The sequence below is a fragment of the Herpailurus yagouaroundi genome, unplaced genomic scaffold (assembly GCF_014898765.1).
Source record: "Herpailurus yagouaroundi ecotype Mexico unplaced genomic scaffold, PumYag 213, whole genome shotgun sequence".
NCBI classification, from domain to species: Eukaryota; Metazoa; Chordata; class Mammalia; order Carnivora; family Felidae; genus Herpailurus; species Herpailurus yagouaroundi.
The window spans coordinates 9,859,869-9,874,764 of NW_024412444.1; the positions used below are offsets into that span (position 1 = coordinate 9,859,869).

Sequence of the window (14,896 nt, forward strand, 5' to 3'; positions counted from 1 at the left end):
CCCTTCGTGTTTTACGGTGTTTCTAGCAGCATAGCTCCAGGCTATTTTAAATAATACATTTCTCTAACAAGCTTGGAAAGCCATATAGCAGAAAGATATCTGGCTTCTGAAATTTTCTGTTGTCAGAATGGGAGAGGCATTTTGTTTCACAAAGACACGTTTACACATCAAGAGGTTTTTGTAAGTGGAGTCTTGCCAGCTGGATTATGAATGCAATCATCATTTCTTCCGCATCTTCCCATGTCTCTCACGTCCACTAGATGATTGTACTGCTCAGGGGGAGGTCACGCATCTGTGGGATAGTGGATGCCTTAGAACCAGCAGCGGCTCTGCTTGAGGAACCACTCATTCAGTCAGTCCACACGTCACCGAATTCCTATTCCTGTCATGCAGTGTGTTTTGCATGGAGTGGTGGGGTTTGGGGGGGGGGGCGGTATACATCAAACCTGTACACTTTCCAACTCTCGCTTCTACCCTCCTAGTCCCAAACTGCCATCACGCCACCCCTCATCTGCTGTTGAGCATTCCAGTGGATATACCAGATTCTTCTCCTGTCTTTTTTCATTTTAATCTCCACATTGCAGCTAGAGTGTGCTTTCTACTTTTGGGATGAGCACTGGGTGTTGTATGGAAAACAATTTGACAATAAATTTCATATACTGAAAAAAAAAAATAGAGTGTACTTTCTAAAAACCACCCGGAATTCCCATTGTACTGAGAATCAACTCTCAAGTTCTTGATAGTCCTGTGTGCTCTGGTCTCTCATCTTACCCTTCTCATCTCGTCCCTGTCTGCCCTGCGCTCACATTTGTCCACCAAACTGGCTCATTTCCAGCCATACTGGCTTTGCCAGATGAAGTCTTTTCTTAGGCTTCTACACACAAGTGGTTCATATCCCCATTTCTTCGCCTTGCTGACTTCTTGTCAGTCTTCTCATCTCAATTTATGTGCCCCTTCTTCAGAAAGGTCTTCTTGGATTTCACCCCACTAAATGAATTTCATCTTTTCTGCTCTTTTCTGGCACCCCATTCTTTTCCTTCTTTATAACTATACCAGTTTGTAATTCTGTACTTACTTGATTATCTGTCTTTTGGGGTAGATTTTGAGTTCCATGAGGACAGGGACCCTGTGTGTTCTACTCATCAGGATATGCCAGGACCTAACAATGCCTGGCACAAAAGCTCTGAAAGGTGGATGAGTGGGCACTGGGGACAAATGGATTGAAATGAATGAACAGGACCCAGTCTCTGTCCTCACAGAGTTTATTCTGAGGGCGAGAGATCAGTTTAAAGGCAATTGAAATACACCTTGATAAATGTTATGCTGACATAACAGCGAGACCTGTAGGTAACATGTGAAGTATTAGGTAGAAGTAAGAGCGTAGGCTTGGACCTGGACAGATCCAGTCCTGTTTTATCTCTGTGTGACTTTGAGCAAATTACTTAACTCTCCTCACCCATGGGATGAGAGTAATAATACCTACTACACTGGTGTGTCATAAGAATTAAATGAGAAAATTAACATAAAATAATAATGGCTTACATTTATTAAGTACTTGCTATATACCAGACATTGTCCAAACACTTTGTTTTAGCTGAAAGAATCCTCAGAACGAGCCTCTGTTATTGCCTCTGTTTTGAGGAAAGTGAAGTAAGTCCAGGATGGTTCATGAATTTGCCATAGGTCATAGACCTACTAACTCTTAGAGCTAGAATTCACACTTGGAGTTTAAATGTGGAATGTGTTTAAATATGTGCCCTGCACCACTATGCCATGCTGCCATACTTGAAAATACCATTATTTTTCTCTCTAACTATACATGCATACATATGTAGTAGGGATATTTTATTTGAATCCTATATGAGACGAAAGGGGTAAGACTTCTACACCTTCTTTAGGGGCTTCCCGTAATACAGTGTTAGCATTAGAGTTTGGGGAAGGAAATGTCTGCTGTTCTGAGAGGATCCTGTTTCTTCAGAGCTGCATAACCTGACCAGAGTTATCTAAGCATATTACATTTTGGGTATAGAGCAAAGGGAGTGTTTACTGTACTAACGCATAGTGTATTTAGCAATAAAATAACGAAATTCTCTCTTCTCTCTTGGTGTCAACCCACAAAATAAAATTCCCTCCCTTTTTAAAAATGAACTCTTCATTTTGACTTGCATATTTCTTAGCATTAGTTGCGGTTTTCATTTCCAAAGTATTTTATTGCATCTCTAGCTCACTATTTGACCTGAAGTTAAATGATTTAATAAACAGCAGATTTTTAAGAATTCTTTCCTTTTGTGATCTCTTCCGTACATGGCAGTGGGAAGCCAGTGGTTCCCCTGTGTGGGTTGTTAGGTGTTTCAGAACCTGGGGGCAGACATCTGGTATGCTGGAGGAACACTATGAACCTGAGCTCTTGGAAGAGAACCAACTGCATCTTGAAATAGAAATCCATTTTGCTATATTTGATGCTGCCAATCACACTAAATGATTTTGGAATATTATATTTTTTGACAGGAATTGCATTCATTATACTGAATAGTGTTGAGATGCATTAATTCCTTTCTCCTGATTTTGTCATTATCTCGATGAATTCTGAGAGACATTTTATATTGTTAATGCCTCTAGTGAACTGACATTATTTTTCTCATTTTCACTCATCTCAACCAGGGCTTTTTCAGGATGTGGGATGAAAACACTATGAAGCTGGTGGTGGGTATCATGTGCTCTTTGGAGGCTGGGATGCTTAGCCTGTATAGGTCCTGGGAAATATTGCCAGAAGGGTTCACATTTTGAGCCTTTGGCTATTTGGAGTACTACTTTCATGTGGAATCTCACAAGGTCAATTCTTAAAAAAGAGAGACTTCTGAAAGGGCCCCTAGTCCTTTCAAATTTGAACTGGTTTGTTGTGATCTCCACATTGCAATATTATGAATTTGAAACTCTATCTGAATAGAATTTAATGATTTTAACCTAGAATTTGATCTAGGATTTGTGATGCTCATTCCAGAATTCTTCTTTTATCTTTTTGCTCTATCCCCTAGTTATATGCCTTTGGGTCAGGCTCTTAAATTCCATCTCAGTTTGCTCTTCAGTGTATGGTAATGTAAACTTCTTAATTTTATTGTAATTGTCAGAGTTAATCGGAGATTTGGGGGCTTTTTCTAAGAAATTTTAGGAGGTTTAGGTCCATGTGGATCTTAAAGCTTTCCATTTCTGTAAAAATGGAAAACTGAAACATACCCATCCTACAAAACAAAGCTTTAGCCTTAAGGTAATTTTATGAAAGTTTCCCCTACATCACCTTTCCTATTTTGTTGCTAGTGAGCCAGACAAAGAGGTCAGAAAAGAAGTTTGATAGAAGTTTCAGGTCCTTCGACTCTATTGAATTTTGCTCCTAATGCCTCTTCTTCAGGAGCATTGGAGACAGTAGACTCCTTTGAAACTGTATACCAAGTAAAAGGAATATGGCTTCACAGCTGCAGACCTGTTCTTTTCACACGTTATTAGTCTTCTTCAGACACTTTAAAGCCACCAGAGTCGAAAGAACAGCTAAATTTCATGTCTTTACATCAGAATGACATTGGTGACAGCTTTTGAGATTGTGTCCATTTAACCAAGCACAACTCTTCTCATGGAAAATTTACTTTATGTTTTTGGTCATTTTGGCACCTTCCTTTAAAGAAAATAGTGGTTGCTGTGTAGCTTTTAAGTTATTTGTAAAAATGATGTTATCCAAGGACCAAGTATTGTATTATCCAATAAAATCCTTTATATCACTTAGTGAATACATGTCTAAACTGTGTGTTTAGAACCAGGCAAAAATGGCCAGGAGTTGCTCTTTTTTAAACTAGAAATATGGTGTACTAAAGTGGTCATGACATTGCAAGTTTGATTAACATTTTGAATGTATCTCATGGCTAATTCTGACTTCTATTTTTTTCTTTTTAAAATCATCAGTATTTAAATCTCATTATTTTAATTATGTCCAATTAAATGTGCTTGCATAATCAGTATATTTTGTTACATGCATTCGTAAAGAGAGCACTTTAAGATGTTTTGCATACTGACTTTCATAATATGTTAAATTTGCATGCTTTAAAATAGGTTTTGTGTAGAAGTTTTAGGTAACACGTGGTAGGTGTATAAATCAGATACTCTATTCTTTATCTCTTAAATGTCTTTTGAGAAGTCTTTTCTTTCTGGTTCTTAGTTCAGTTCATTTTACTTTTCTAAATTATCTTGGCAGTACTCTTTAGCTAACCTAGATATATGCTGAAAGCTAAAACACAATACTAGCAAAGGAAAAATTGCATGTATGGAAATATTTGGAAGTGTCCTTACTCTGTAAAATCATAATAAGAGGCCATGCATTTGTTAAAGCACTGTGCAGATAAATTATTGCCCCAAACACCATCAGGGCATAAGTCAGAGTCCTGTCATGAGTTGTCTTGCAGGTTTGGGAGTCACTGGCTTTGCCGTGTGTTAGCTTGAAGACCCTGGGCAAGTTGCTGAGTCCTCTGTGTGTCACAGCCTCATCTGTACAATGGGGATGATATTTATACCTATTTATTGAGTAATTATGAGGATTGAGTTGGATAATGTCAAACGGTAACTGCATAATTTACAATTTTTTATGTCTGTAAATAAGAGTGCAGGGATATTTAATTTTTAGATTGTCCTTCTAAAACATTTTGAGACAAGTTGGGCATGTCTGTTTTCCCTGTGAAATCTTCATGGTACTCATCCCTGAAGAGAAATGGAAAAGTAGCTTTTCTTTGATCGAAGTCTGCTTGACTAGTGACTCATGCCAGTTCTCTATCTGGAAGAAAGTGATCAGCATAAACATGAAAAGACGTGACTCCCATCCATTGAGTATGGGTGTTAGGAATTTACTTAGAAGACAACTGTAGGAACTCCCGGCTTCAGAGTGTTGGTTTGAAGGGACTTACAGGTGACCGGGCCAAGCGTGGAATCACAGCTAGAGAAGAAGGTTCGTCTGTGAAGAAACAGGCCCTGGGAAAAACAAAGCATATAAATTTCCAGCACTTAAGGTATAAGATTTAGGCCTTTGCTATTTACCAGTGCCTGTGTTCTCCTTCACTAGCAGGGATGATTAAAGACTACTCATAGCAAATCACATATCTTCCAGATGCTCTTCCTTCTTTGATATTGCAGAGTTGGAAAGATCGATTTCTTCAATGTCATTGATACATAGCTTACTTTTTATTGTCAGGAGAAATAATTCATCTAGTTTGTTTCTCCTTCCCTATCACTGCATTTTATTTTTAGTCTGGCACTTAGTAATTTCAGTTATTCAAAATAAAATCATCTTAAACATCTACAAAATACAATATACTATGTATGTTATGGGACTTATATGGTCCCTATTATAAAACTTATAATAATTAAGGAATTTTTATTAATGGAGCATTCTAGAACTTCTTAATGTGGAAGCAAAATTCCTTGTTAGCAATTAAAATATGTCATGAAACTTTATGAAGTCCTTTGGCTTTGATTAAGCCGTCCAGTAATAAATACAAGGAGAAACCTTCAATGGGGAGGGCTGGTATCTCTAGAATTCCTGATTTTTGTAATTTTCCCCCCATAAATTGTAGAATTTCTTACCTGGATGCACAAATACTTTAGCATCTTTATTTGGATTCACAGAAATAACTTTGATGGAATGAAATATGTATAATAAATCATGAATGTATCTTACAATAGCATTTATACATAAATCTATTATAGCGTTTATCACATAATGGTCTTATTATTTATGTATCTCTGCAACCAACTCCATACCCTAACTAGACCATGAGATTTTCAGGGGCTAGTGTATTTGGATCCCAATGGAGCTATCTTTGAACTTCGAATTTCTTTCTTTTTTTTTTTTTTTTTTAAGTTTATTTATTTTGAGAGATACAGAACGCATGTATGGGGTTGGGGGGAGAGGTAGAGAGAGGGAGAGACGGAATTCCAGGCAGGCTCCGTGCTGTCAGTACAGAGCCTGATGTGGGGCTCAACTCACGAACTGTGAGATCATGACCTGAGCCAAGATCAAGAGTCAGATGCTTAACCAACTGAACCACCTAGGTACCCCTCTTTCTTTTTTTCTTTAAGTTTTATGTATTTATTCTCTACCCCCCATCTGGGGCTCGAGCTCATGAACCCAAGATCAAGAGTTGTATGCTTCCTCCAACTGAGCCAGCCAGGAGCCCTGAACTTTGAATTTCTAAGTCCTATTCTCTCTTTTTTCCAATCTTACATACATTTTGGGTTGATAATGTTTATATGTTTTATACGAACAGAGGATGCCATTTCTCCCTCAAAAGATTGAAATCCACTGATACGTGGTTCGACCTTCTCTTTAAAATTGAGTAGTACTGCACAGTTAAAGTAAGCTGACATTGCAAATTGCAACTACATTTAAGTCCTCTGTTGCTAGGAACTCCTAACATTTGCTTTTACTTTTTTAATGATCAACATTTGAACTTTAAGTTTTAACCTTTGGTCATAGGCAGCCTAGATCCATGACCATCAAATTTGCCATAGCCCAAGCTTCTTCATCCAAAGGCCCTACAGGGTTGGTGGTCACTGGGCACCCATGGTCTTTTTGGATCTGACCTGATGCCCCTCTCCCTCCATGACTCGCTCCACTCCCTTCCCCTTGCCGTAGACACCCTGGTTGCTAAACACCAAACATGCTCTTATGTCTTTGGCTTAAGTTTCCATCCAACCTAATCCTGTCTCTTCACCTTTGAAACCCTAGGTGAAGGCCAAACTCAAATATGTATTCTCCATGAATCCTCTCCGAGTTCTCTGGTTGCAGTCAGTCTCTCCATTCTCAGTGTTCCCATACTTGTGTATATGATTACTTTGAGGATAAGGACAACTTATTCATCACTGTGGTCACTCACAGCACTTAGAAGAATTCTCTGTGCATGGTGAGTCCTCAGTAATTCTAGTTTATATTGTATTATGCTGAAATGTGTTAATATACTGTCAGAGTGGTTCTTAGATTAGAAAAAGATAGAAAAAGAAATAAGAATTAGAGTGAGAAGGAAATGAATGGGATTAAGAAAGTGTCCAGCTTTCCTCTTCTCAGTCCTTAATGCCTGGAAAACTACTAACTGAGCCTTAATTTAACCTTTTATTTGCCCTGCCAAGTATAAAGTACATTTCTTCTAGCTACACCTCTGCTGGCAGGATAGTAACTATTTTGAAGAATGAAGAGAGTCAGGAGAACTTACGTAAGAAGAAATAAGTACCCTTGAGTTTTCTCAAAATGGTTATGTGGGTAGGAGTATATGTAAGTAAATGTTCTCAAGGCTGGATTAAAGCTAAGGAGCATCACATTTGGCTTTTTGATAAAAATTCTGATTGTAAGCCCATAACAGAACTCCAAGAGAACTTTAATTAAAACCAAGCAGTCAGCACTTTTATATTAGAACACATTAGTGATCTTACATTTTATATCTTTTTCATATTTTAAAAGCTATTATAATTGAAACAATGACAGTGATATGAAACCCTCAGGATAGTTGGAGGTTGGTTACATTTGTTAGCAGTAAATAAGTACAGCTGTTCTGTTTGCTATACATAGGTATTACCATCCGCTTTGTTCTGAGGTTAAGTGCCATTGATTTACAACTTGGAAAATAAATTATTTAAAACATATGTGATTACTGCTATACCATAAACATAGTGATTTGTAATGTACACATTTACTATATTTTAGAAATTGATGTGTTAGCATAAACTTTTAAAACATTTTAGAAGTTCTCTATTATTGTAGGGAATCTATAAATCATATCTAACCCCTATGTTTTACAGAAAAAACCCTGAGACTCAGAAAAGGGATGTTACATTTTTCAAGACACAAAGTTTCTTAGAGGCAAAGCCAACACTAAATCCAGAACTCCTGACTCTCTAGCGTCTTTGCTTGACATCTTTGCTGCTTTTTAGTGCTTGAGTTGGAAAAAGGGAAAGATGTAGTATGATTTTATAATCATGGTTTTTGACACTTTGAGAGTGAAGTTACTTGCGCAAGTACTTTGGACTACCAGTTGTGGAAAGTTAATTCTGTTACTGTAATCTGGATTTCTGTTCTTCCCCAATCCCTGTCCTCTAAAAACCACCAGAAATAATTAATTCTGTGTTTGGGTCAGGATTAGCAAAATTCAAAAAAAAAAAAAACCTACTTTTAAGGATTGTTTGGTTGTTAAGGACATTAATCAATTTAAATTATGTCTGGTAGAAGGATAAGTATTAGAACATGGAGAGCTTATAAGAACCCAAATGTACAACTTTATACAGGCCTCTTAGGAGGTGATGGTTGTCATTAATTTCTCTCTCTTTCCCTCTCTCTTTCTCTCTCAGCTACTCTCTCATTTCTTATCCTGTGAGTCTTCTCTGTTCTGTTTCATCTCACAGACCACCTTCCTCTGTTTGTCATTGTGAATGTGAGCAAATATGGCTACCAGTAAGTCCCTCTGTGACCCTACAACTCCAATACCCATCACTGTCTGACCAGGTTCAGTAGGTGTATCTTACAATGCATAGATCTGAAAGAATAATCAGGATCAGTTATTGGCCAATCATTGGCCTTAAGCCAGCCGTCTTTGTTGCAGCTTCAGAAAACAGATATCCTGAGAAGAGGGTATGGGCAGGGAAGGCAGATGGGCTGATAGACCCACTTGTACTCTCTTCTGAGTCTAAACATTTTTCAGTTACCTCAGAACCTCTTTCTTTCTCAGTTAGCTGCCCATGAGCTCTACAGATATTCCTGAGCCCCTCTAGTGGGTGGTATTTAGGGGTACATAGTAGCCAGAATTTTTTATTGGAGTGAGATCTACTTTTTTTAAAAAAATATGTTTATTTTTTGAGACAGAGCAAGCTGGGGAGGGGCAGAGAGAGAAGGAGAGAGAAATCCCAAGCAGGCTCCATGATGTGAGCGCAGACCCCACACAAGGCCCAAACTCATGAACTGTGAGATCATGACCTGAGCCAAAACCAAGAGTCAGGCACTTAACTGACTGAGCAACCCAGTTGCCACTTAGAGTGAGATCTACTTTGATGGTCTACTTTGATGTCCTGTCCTATGTCATGTACTTCATGTATGTGGAATCCTGTATAAAATGTCTTAGTTAATCAGGGTAGGCTCTGCTTTGTGCACTCACTCAAGGACTAAGCACCATTTTTTTAGTGCTTCTTTAGCTGATTAATAGCACTGAGTAGATTGGTTAGGTTTGTTGAACATCTACAGTATGTTAGGCTCATTTCATACTGTATTTGCCAAGTTTGCTAAGGTGCCTTACAACAGGTTTTTTATATATATTTCTGTCTCACATGACCTGAGAGCTGCAGGTGAGCTGTAGCTATGCTTTAGCTCTAGGTCAACTTCATATCTAGGCTGTGTCTTCTCATTCTAGAACCTGCACTGAACAAACAGCCCCTGTGTGGAACATGCTCTTCATGAGGCAAGGGCAGAAGAGCAAGAGTCTGAGCAAAACCACACAAATGAATTTAAAGCTTCTCGGATACGTGTGGGACATGTTACTTATATTTATATCCATTGGCCGACTGAAGTCATACAGCCAAGCTTAAAGTCAGTGGGTTGGGGATATATAAACATCTTACATAAAAGAGTGATAGTAAGTAGTTGTGAACACTGATAATATACACAAACACATATATGTATTGTCCCATCCAATATCATAACACTCTTAAATACGGATATCCTCACCATTGTACAATGTACTAATTTAACAGTTATCTATTTAGTACCTACTGTGTCCTAGACACTATGCTTTTCAGTTAATAAAGGTCAATGGGAGACCATCACTATACCATCCTTTATATTTTAACAATATGGATTTATTTTATTTAAAATGTTGTGACTTTTGTATGTACTCCTATTTGTTGTGAAACTTTTTTTTTTTTTACACTTTTTGGTCACAGGACCCCTTTACACACTTAAAAATTATTGAAGACTCCAAAGAGTTTTCATTTATGTGGGTTATATTTGTCTGTATTTACTGTATTAGAAATTAAAAGTAAATTTGAAAGATATATATTATTTAGAAATAATAACCCTATTACATGTTAGCATAAGTAACTCTGAATAACCAACATAGAATATCTGTATTTTCTAAAGCAAACAAGAAAAGGAACACAGAGTGGCATTGTTTTACACTTCGGTAAATCTTTTTAATGTCTGGCTAACTAGAAGACAGGTGTATTCTCATACCTGATTCTGTATTCAGTCTCTTATGGGATAATATGTCATTTCACCTCTGGCAAACTCCATTGTGTACTCATAAGAGAATGAAAAGGACAAAGAATGTCTTAGTATTGTTCCAAAAATAGTTTTGATATCACAGAGCCCCTGAAAGGGTCTTGGAGACTGGGATCCCCAAACTGCTCTTTGAGAACCAAGAGTCCCTTAAACACACTTTGAGAACTGCTCTTCTAAAGTATATTCTGAAAGCAAGCACATGATATCCTCAGTGCATTTTCCTGGAGCATTGCCTTTCTATTAATCTATTTTATAACTCAAGTGACTTTATTACTCAGGTAGGCTAACTGCTATAACAGATAACCCACTAATCTCAGTAATGTAACACATTAGTTTGTTTTCTGTTCTTGCTGTAATTCAGTTCAGGCCAGGTAGGGGCTCTGATCACACACAATCATTGAGGGACCTACACTCCTTCCATCTTCCATCTAGGACCTTGGAGTCCTCTACTGGATCTTCTGTATCTGGATAGCAGGTACAGAAGAGAGAGTTTAGAGAATCACATGGGGAGATATTTGAGGTCACATTCCTCTGGCCAGAACTCCTGTACCACTCATAACAGCATTGGAAGCTGGGAAGTAGGATCTGGCTCTGTGCCCAGAAGAAAAGGAAACAACAGGTTTTGGCCAAGACATACCATCCTTTACCAGCTGAATTTCTAATAAATAAGTTAAAAGAAAATTATGATTTACTGTCAGCTCTTTTGACCTTATGAAACTTAAGTGATACACAGTGCAAAGCAATAGTACCTCATGCTTTGAGAAAAATTGTAGGGACATGCAGTCGAAAATAATTTTTAAATATTTTGGGGCGCCTGGGTGGTTCATTCAAGTTGAGCGACTGACTTCGGCTCAGGTCATGATCTCGTGGTTTGTGAGTTCGAGGCCCACGTCGGGCTCTGCACTGATAGCCCATTTTGGATTCTCTTGTCTCCCTCTCTCTCTACCCCTCCCCCGCTCACAGTCTGTCTCTCTTTCCTTCAAAAATAAATAAACATTAAAAAAAAACCTTTAACATAATTTTTAAATATTTTAAACGTTTATTTTGAAATAATTAATTGCAAAAATAGTACAAAGAACTACTTTTATCCAAATTCACCAATTAACATTTTACCACATTTGCTTTTACTTTCACTGTGTATACGCACGTGTGTGTGTGTGTGTGTGTGTGTGTGTGTGTACATACACATTTTCCTTAAACTATCTGGGAGTGAATTGCAGACCTTCTACTCCTTTACTAAATACTTGAGTGTGTACCTACTAATAACAGAGACATTCACTTACACAACCACAGTATAATTTTCAAAATCAGGGTATTCAGCATTGATGCAGTATTATCACTCATGGTATAGACCTACTGTCCTTTGTAGCAATTATGTTTTTAGTCTAGGATTATACATTTCATTTAGTTTTCTTTATCTTCAGTCTCCATCAATTTGGAATGGTTCCTCAGCTCTTCTGTGTCTTTCACATCAATGACTTTTCTGAAAAGTTCAGGCTACTTATTTTGTAGAATGCCCTTTCATCATGTTTTTCTGATGTTTTCCTTATTAGATTCAAGTTCTACATTTTTGACTTTAGAAATACTATGAAAGAGGTGTTGTATCCTTCTCAGTGCATTTTACCAAGAGGCATATGATGTTGGTTCATTCCATTTTAGGTGGTGGTAACTTTGATCCCTTGGTTAAAGTGATGTCTTCCAGGTTTCCTCGTGGTTAAGTTACTACTTTTCTCTTTAAATTATTAAGTCATTTATGGGGATATACCATGATAGTGTGTAAATATCTTGGTCCTCATCAAGGTTTCCTTTACTAGTTTAGCATGATGATTCTTGCCTGAATCAGTTATTATTTATAATGGTTACAAAACGAAGTGAATTTTTAAGTTATTTTCCAGTTACACATATAAGAAACAAGTGTGGTAGACAGTTGTTGGCTCTCTGCCTAGCATACTTTGCCACATTTTTCTCTTCCTAAAATTTTCTGTGTTTTGTTTGGATATCTCCCCCTGCCTAATGGCAGTCTTTGTATTTCTAGTAAAAGAGATGACAACATAGCCAGCCCCTGGTGTGGACTTTGATTGATAGGTCAGTTAGTACATTCCATCCACTTAGCCACATTTATTCTTTGAGGAGTGGGAGTCTGACCTACTCTAGCCCAATCAGAGTGAACTTTAGGGCTCTTGTTTAGGTTGCTGGACTGGAGCATCATTTGCATCTGGCAACTGTCATGTGACCCTGAGTATAAAGCTGACTCAGGTGGCAGAGGAGAGAAAGAGAAAGAAATTGGGTCATTGATGACTGTTTTGAGCTGTTAAGTCAGTCACCCCTGAAGCCTGTCCTACTTCTGTGGTTTCCAATTATGTGAGCTAATAAATTTCATTTATTAAGTGAGCTAGCTTGAATTGGGTTTTCTGTTAACTTTTGACATAGAGTCCTAACTGATATTCTCAGTAGCAAACAGAAATAACTGTTTTACCTGATATTTTAAAGATGGTAAGGAGGATGTGTGCATAAAACTTTTCCAACACAGAAAGAAATGGGCATAAGGGTTTGTTTGTTTGTTTCCTCACCAGCGTTGTGGTAGCACCCTGGCACAGGCTACTAACGAAGGTTAAAATACCAGAATCAGCAAGGTATGTCCAATGTGTCAAAGGGTCATGAGCTCCATAGTTTCAGAGAGAGGCTAGATTCGTTTGACTTATTTCGGTTAACCAAACCAGCTTCAGTGAATTAAAGCACAGTAGGGGCATCAAACGCAGGCATGTTGGAGTGTCACAGAAGCCCAAGGACACTGATGCAGCTGGGTGTGGAAGCCAGCATTAGAAAGCCTTAAGTACTCCCTCTCACTCCTCCGTCTCAGCTGTTCTGTGTTTCTGCTTCATTTCCAGTCCTACCCGGCAATTTCAAAATACCTAGAGAGTGAATATGATTGTGTTAGTTGGGGTCAGGCATTCACTTCTGTGCAGTTCAGTTGTGCTCATTGGTATAAAAATGATTTCAGAAGACCTAGCCCTGAGGGTATGGAGATTTCAGGGAGGGAGTCAGAGACTCCAGAGTTAGCTACTAGAGAAACATTTATAAATGCCACAGCCAGTTGAAGTCATAATTGTAAGCAGGAATAATTGATCTGTGATGCCTTTCTTCCCTCTCAGGACTTCTGCCTCTCATTATTAGCCTGTATTTCTCTCATTTGAATTCTTCCTAAGATGCTCGTTAATAAGATCTTAAGGTGTGGGTTGTAATCATTTCCAGGATATGTTTTATTTTACTAAGTTCATGTTTTACACCAGCAGCATCAGCAGCCTGGGAATTTGGACTGCAAATTCTTAGGCTCCACTCCTGAAGTACTGAGGGAGAAACCAGCAATCTGTGTTTTAACAAGTCCTCTAGGTGATGCTTGATGCCCTTGATGTCTGAAAACCACCACCGTGGGGAATTCTGGAAACCCATGAGGTGGCCGGAACCCGGGCTCTGTTGTTTTGCCAGCATCTGTTCCCTGGTTCTGCTTGACTATCAGAAATATAGCCAAATTTTCCTCACCCATTGGCTCAAAAGAGAACCCTAAGCTCTGGCCACTAAAGAGGAAAAGAGACTTGAGCTGCAGAAAGGTTCTGTCTTCAGCTCTAGAGTCTGTCTCTTCAGTTTAGACCCAAGGGCCCACCCATGCATCTAGCATTTCTGGGCCTTTTTCTGCCTGTGTGTGCAGAAGTCTGAAAGCCCCTGTTCTTTCTCCACATCCCTGCTCTTTCTATGACTCCCTCCCTTCTCCTCTTTTCTTCTTTTCTCTCTTACCCTCATTTTATTTCTTCTTTCTCTTCTACATCCTTCTTTCTCTTTGCCTTCTCTTTCTTTCCTTTGCCTTCTCTTTCCTCTCCACCTTTTTTATTCTTGCCCTTTGCCTTCTACTTTTTTCTTTTTCATTGTTTTTCTCATTTTCTTTTTCCTTCTTCCTTCTCCTTCTCATTTCTTGTAATTCTCCCCATTTTATTACTCTTCCTCCTCTGACTTCTACTGCTTGGAGGGGTAAACTCGCTCAAGAAGAGGATAGATGAATGCCTGCGGGCCACAGAAAGTGACAGATGCCATTGCTGTTGTCCTGCTTGCGACCTACAGACATGCTTAGACACCCAGGGTACCTTCAGGATTATCCGGGGTCTGGGACTGCCCCCTCCTGCACCTGTTCAGCAAGATCCAAGCTTTTCAGCTCTGGGTCCCCTCAGCCTCCTAGCCCACGCCCGACCCAGACCCGAGGAGCAACTTACACTGCTGTGTGCTGGCACATGTTTACCATTGAGCTCTGCAGAGGGAGTAGGGTATTGAGGAGCCCTGATATTGAACATTTGCTAATTTCTGTGGGGTAAACGTTCCCACTGGCTGCTTTCAAGATGCCAACCTGACATCACTGAATGAGGAGCTGGAAAGAGATGCTCCCAAGGGACTCCCACAAACCAGTGAAACCAGTTGTAGCATGCACTGAGGAGGGTCTCACTAGCCGTGGCCTGCACACAGCACTACCACTTTCCCCCATTAATGCATATAAACGGATGGGTTACTCTAATTTGAGACCTCAGATGTCTGCTCACTCCCTATTTAACAGACTCATGT

General features: G+C 38.8%; 1 protein-coding gene across 12 annotated transcripts in view; it reads left to right on the forward strand.

Moving 5' to 3' along the window:
• Positions 1-14,896, forward strand: part of CFAP20DC (CFAP20 domain containing) — a 238,572-nt gene that overhangs the window by 16,196 nt on the left and 207,480 nt on the right. Inside the window, exon 1 of one of the 12 annotated variants that reach the window (XM_040454594.1) lies at positions 6,777-6,938. The exons of the other annotated variants lie outside the window; for them this stretch is intronic. The gene's annotated coding sequence lies outside the window, so the exon portion shown is untranslated. Of the gene's footprint in view, positions 1-6,776; positions 6,939-14,896 lie in introns of those variants that run through there. 12 annotated transcript variants of the gene reach the window in all.